General features: G+C 40.8%; 2 protein-coding genes across 3 annotated transcripts in view; one reads left to right on the plus strand and one right to left on the minus strand.

Annotated features, from left to right (window-relative positions):
* SEC22A (SEC22 homolog A, vesicle trafficking protein) overlaps window positions 1-6,279 on the minus strand; it is a 1,054,631-nt gene that overhangs the window by 863,107 nt on the left and 185,245 nt on the right. The gene's annotated exons all lie outside the window — the stretch shown is intronic.
* SEMA5B (semaphorin 5B) overlaps window positions 1-6,279 on the plus strand; it is a 558,977-nt gene that overhangs the window by 495,531 nt on the left and 57,167 nt on the right.

Below are 6,279 nucleotides of genomic sequence, written 5' to 3' on the forward strand. Positions count from 1 at the left end.
TTCCAGTCATAGAATCATAGAATAATAGAGTTGGAAGAGACCGCAAGGGCCATCCAGTCCAACCCCCTGCCATGCAGGAAATCCAAATCAAAGCATCCCTGACAGATGGCCATCCAGCCTCTGTTTAAAGACCTCCAAGGAGGGAGATTCCACTACACTCCGAGGGAGTGTGTTCCGCTGTTGGACAGCCCTTACTGTCAGGAAATTCTTCCTAATGTTGAAGTGGAATCTCTTTTGCTGTAGCTTGCATCCATTGCTCTGGGTCCTAGTCTCTGGAGCAGCAGAAAACAAGCTTGCTCCCTCCTCAGTATGACATCCCTTCAAATATTTAAACAGGGCTATCATATCACCTCTTAACCTTCTCCTCTCCAGGCTAAACATCCCCAGCTCCCTGAGTTGTTCTAGGGCATGGCTTCCAGACCCTTCACCATTTTAGTCGCTTTCCTTTGAACATGCTCCAGTTTCTCCACATCCTTTTAAAATTGTGCCCAGAACTAGACACAATAATCCAGGTGGGGCCAGACCAGACCAGAGTATAGTGGCACTATTACTTCCCTTGATCTGGACACTATACTTTTATTGATGCAGCCTAAAATTGCATTGGCCTTTTTAGCTGCTGCATTGCACTGTTGACTCACGTTCAACTTGCGGTTTACTTGGACTCCTAGATCCTTTTCGCATGTAGTCTCGTTCAGCCAGATGTCCCCATCCTATATCTGTGCATTTTATTTTTCCGCCCTAAGTTTTTATTTTTATTTTTCCACCTTACATTTCTCTCTGTTGAATTTCATTTTGTTAGCTTTTGTCCAACTTTCTAGTCTATTCAGGTCATCTTGAATTTTGATCCTGTCCTCTGGGGTATTAGCTACTCCCTCTAGTTTAGTGTCATCTGCAAATTTGATAAGTATGCCTCCAATTCCATCATCCAAGTCATTGATAAAAATGTTGAATAGCACTGGGCCCAGGACAGAGCCCTGTGGGACCCCACTGGTCACTTCTCTCCAGGATGAAAAGGAGCCATTGTTGAGCACCCTTTGGGCTCAACCGGTCAACCAATTACAAATCCATGTAACAGCCTTGTCTAGCCCACATTTTACAAGCTTGGTTGCAAGAATGTCATGGGGAACTTTGTCAAATCATCAGCCTTTATTCTCATACGTATTGCATCCAGTACAAGCTGGTAACTATAAGCTGCAAGTGCAACTTTGCATCTTGAATCAGGTTCCCAAAGTAGAAGGATGTTTAAAACAGGCTTCCCTAGCTGCATTTTTTCTTCCTTTTTAAATAACATCCTCTTCTGCCATTAAACTGCTTATTGTGTTGAGGCTATAGATAGCTGAGGTTTCTTAGAGTTATATCTGCATCATCCCAGTTTGATTGTGAAGTTGCAATGCTGGTGTGTTTACTTCCCTTATAATTGGCACCTAAGCTCCCTGCCCCGCAGCAGCCGTGGGAGTATTAGTCAACCCATCTTCTACTTGGCAAGTTTGTGCTTCCTATTTGTTTTTTCAAAGGATTGTGTGTTTATAACCTTCCTGGGCTGTCCTTGGGATACAGTGCTTTTTGACTGTACATGCTGTTATCTCGTTCAGTTTAATGCCTCTGTCTGTTGATAGGTGTGTTAATCCTTTACTTGAAGCATATCTGCCCCCAGCCACACAGAGAGCCTCCCCCTCCCTCTCAGTGTTTCACGGTCTTTTAGAACAGCTAGAAATACCCCATTGTCACTCATTTGGGTGTTAGCACAGAGGCAGAGGAGGAGAAGATTTATATTTGCTTTGGCTTTCAATTTGCAAGCCATGGCAGTTTCCTTTTTACTGTGTATCATAATCTCAGCAACAGGAGTCCCAGAAATGAATACACAGAAACTTGGCCAGAGTCTTATTGTCGTAAGAAATTCTGTTCCTGCCCCATCATAATCAAATTGATCATGATTTTAGTTCATAGGTGGTAGCCTTTTCCCTGTGGTCCGCTCTCATGTCTCTCACATAAAATGTCAAAATAGGAATGAAATTGTAGGCATCCAGTTGCATTTACCACCACTGCCATCATCATGTTCTGGCCTCAGAAGGTTCTGGTCTCATACTTCTTGTGCTGGTACAGGAAGTAGCCATCAAACCATACAGCTATAATAAAGGCAGTGGAAGGGAGAAATACAGCAGCACAAACTAGGATGCTCCTTCAAACTTAGAGGTGTCTTCATGTGGTTCTTCTTTCTTTCCATCTGCATTACATATCCTGTGCAGCCACCAGTAAAATGTATCTTTAGTGACCATTAACATCACAATGGGCAGTCTTTGTGGATTACTCCAAAGTGAATTAAGACTTAATTGAACAGCACTGGTGTGCACTGTATGTAGCTATCTCTTTAACCTTCAGGAGGCTGGAGATTACTTAACATTGCTGTAAGGAAGAAATGGGGAAAGGAAACAAAAGGATGGATGGCTGAGTGGTTTAACTGATCGACTTTGCTATATGGTACTACTGTATTTTTACTGAGATGTGACTCGAGGTACCCAGAAGAAGTGGCAAACCTGATAGCCATGTGAAAAAGGCAAAATGAATTCCTGGCTGCAGAATGTGCTTTTTCAAATATAGCCTTGTATTTTAAGCTGCCTAGAACCTTTAAAAAAAGTATTTAGATTTAGATTAGTGACGGGTGGATTTTCTCTTGGGAATGGCTGGCTATTCATTGCACTCCTATCCCACTCTTCCTCTGGAGATCTCTGATTAGAGCAGTTTATGTGTGGTATCCAGGAGGTCTTCTTCCATCCCAAAATAGGGCCCTAGAAGTGGTTAATAACTATCATGACTCTTTAACATGGAAACAAACCCCCAAACAAATAGAAACTGGAATAATAAATAAAGCAGTTACCAAAGCTGCAGTGCTATACTCCCTTACTGGAGGCAAGCTCCAGTGTACTCAACAGGCCTTATATCTGAGAAGAACTGTCTTGTATTGCTCTGTAAATCATCTTTAGTCATCCTAGTGAACAGTGTATCAAGACAGTATTTTAAATTTTAATAGATGCCTAAAGGCACAAAGTCACAGATCTTTCAGACAGAATCTTTCACAACCTGGGTGCCACCACCTTGCCATTCCTTACATGCTGGTGGACTATGGAGCAGGTCTCCTCTGAGGATCTAAATGTGCAGAAAGGTTCATAGAGGCAGAGGCAATCTTTTGAAATACCCAAGCCCCAAATTAAAAAGATTATGTGAAATGAACTGATAGCATTTCTGTTCATTCATTTCAGTACAAATAAACTGTCTCCTCTTCCTCTTCTAAATGAAGAGAGGTAGCTTGCTCAACTAGATACTGGTAGGAATGTCTCTGTTCAGGTTTTCTTCTCCCTGCCACTACTTTTACTAGGGAAGAAATTTGGTTGATTTGGGTTTGATTGCTCTAACCTTGTGAGAATGATCTCTTTTAATTTATATGGGATAGGTGTAGGGGCAGTTTTTGAACAATTCTCATTTCATCACATAGCTGCAAAAAGAGGGTTATATATTTCTTCCCCTGAACAGTAGATTACATTTACTTGACTCATTCTTCATTTCACACTGCCGCTCTTCAAAGAGCAATAGGGATAGAGCAAAGAAACATTCCTGCCTGTAGGGAAAATATACCCTTATTAGTGCAACCTCATAAATTATTTTTTTAGTGCCCTTTTGCTGCTACTTCCAATTAGGCACTCAGGAAGGGACCCTCGGAACTCACAATGCTGCACAGAAAACTGGTGGCCATGATATTGGAATAAAGGAGTGGGGATTTTACCGTGGGGAATAGTAATTTTATGTGTTTTCAGGAGGGTTCAACTTCCAGGGCAAGCAATGTGACACTTGTTCAAACTTAATAAACAAAAGGGCAAATATCTATAAGATGATGATGTTCTTCTACAGTTTGAAATAAAAGAAATGAGAGGCTTGAGCCAGGATTTTCATGCTTGATTGGGAGCCTTTTTCCTCCAGGCCCAATCACTGAGGTCAATTAGGAATTTATACTATGAAAGCCGTATGAGATTTGGCTTTTATTTGGCACATGTGACACATCCGGTTATGATTATTAGAAGATTCTTTTACACTGGCTAAAGCTTCAGAGATTAATTTTAATAAAGATGATGTTTAACTTCTCTCTCCTCCACCTTTCCTAATGGCATTGCATTCGCTTCAAAAGAGGCACTAAGGAGGTTATTGTCTGACTAGTTCAATGCATATTTTCTAAAGCAGAATCTAAACAATTTATTCTAAAGAAATTGCTTCAGAATGAAGGATGGAATTAGAATCCATATATTATTAAAGAAAAAAATGTTTCCACACTTGCAATGCATTTTGAAATCTTCCATGTTTATTTAATTTAAAATTGGTTGCTTTCCCAATGCCAGCCATGAGCCAACAATTGTTGCTCTAATTTCCTTTTCTTGTTTCATCCATTCTTTGCTGATTAATTAAAGCACCAAGACAAATTATATCCTTGATTTCTGTGCAAGTACATAAGAAGAGCTTTGCTGGATTGCAGGCAGGGTCCATGAAGTCAGTTACATTCTCTGTCCAACAGTGGCCAATAGAAAAATAAAACTTTCCATCAAAACCAGCAGGAGTCCTAGCTGAAAACTTGCTCAGGAAATAAATAGCCTTAATTAAAAATAACACATTCGGACTCAGATGTGGGTCTTTGTTTATCTCTGTTGGCATTAGAAAATGAAGCAAAATAAATGTCAGTGTAGTTTGGAAATCTGGGATTTATACAAGCTTTAATTTTCCTGATGCAGATGGTTTTTCTGCTTCATGTTGCAGAATCTAAATCTGCATCAGAGAAATTCCATATCCACTTTAATGGGGAGAGTCCAAAGGGTTGTATGAAATCTATCTTTTCACTTGGAGTGCATCCTCTGTAGGTGGGGGAAAATGTGTGAGTAAATAGCAGGTTTATAGGAATTGGCCTACAGCTTCTAGGAGTCATTGATTCAGAGTAATTTTGTTGATTTAAAAAAACACACACACCTTAAGACACTTCTTTATCTACTACTCATTTTTAACTTCCAATATAGGGTATAATGTAAACATGAAAAGAATATTAAGGCTGCAGGTGTGCATATACCTTGTAAAAGAATATTTTTAATGTGATGGAATTAGGGATGCAATTGTTCAGTTAGTTTCTTCCTGATTGAAGCAATGAATAATTTTAGAAATGTTCTTCCTACTGGAAGAAAATCTTAGAAAACTAGGTGTTTTTGGAAGCCTATTTGCAATTCAAGGATGTCATGGCTAGCCAAGAGAAGGACGAGGAGGAGGCCTTGGCTCCTCAGGTGCAGGAGGTACCTGAGGCTGTGCCAGATCCCAGTTCTGCTCTCCCAGCCCCCATAGTTGTGGCTCAGCCAGAGATTAGTTCTCTGGGGTCTCCTGCAGAAGAGTCTGAGATTCAGCAACCTAGTCTTGCCCCAGTGGAAGTGTCAAGCTTGGGAGACTTAGAACAGCAAAGCCTGAAGATTCCTCCCTTTAGCCAAAGGAGGGCTGAAAGGGCAGGCCTGCAGCGATCGAGAAGGCTTGCAGAGAAGCATGCTGCAGATAAGAAACAGCTGTGATAAGGGAGTGTTTCTGTGATTTAAGGCATCTGGAGAATGCCGACCCTATGTCAGAGTTTATCGCAAGTTTCATGTAATGAATGCTGTTGGCTCCTGTGTTCTTGTTCCTGGACCTTTGGTGTCCTAGACCTGTGACTATCCTTGAACCTACGACCTCAGAACAGACTCGACTACCCAAACCTTCTGGCTTCCTCGACCTTGGACTGAACGGGCTTTTGTGACTTCTAGAATCCTGACTCTGGCTTTAGTTTGTTTTCTTCGCTGTGCCATCGTTATCAGCATGTGTTCGTGTGTGCGCTGGCAGTATTCCCGGACAAAGACTAAATGTAATGCAAAATTAAAATATGGTGGTTCTGTGCAGAAAATAGTATTTTCTGCACAGGAGGCAGCATTTTATGTGAAGGAAATTATATTTCTGCATAGAATTTGTTTCAAACTGCATAGATTCTCACCAGTCCAAGATTCCTCTTATCAGGGTTTCTTGAATTCGACAAATATGTTTTTCAGTATTTTTTGAACCTTTTAAAATATTCTTCCCATGTTTAGAGCAATGTACACCAACTGGCTCAAAGGAAGGCAGTGTCAATAGGCTGAAGGAATTTGATACATTCACCCTGGACAGGATGATATTATGGAAGAACATGATAGGCCCCACTTTTAAGACAACAAGACAAATACTTGTTCTCTGTTTTCC

The sequence above is a fragment of the Sceloporus undulatus genome, chromosome 1 (genome assembly GCF_019175285.1).
Source record: "Sceloporus undulatus isolate JIND9_A2432 ecotype Alabama chromosome 1, SceUnd_v1.1, whole genome shotgun sequence".
Classification (NCBI taxonomy): Eukaryota; Metazoa; Chordata; class Lepidosauria; order Squamata; family Phrynosomatidae; genus Sceloporus; species Sceloporus undulatus.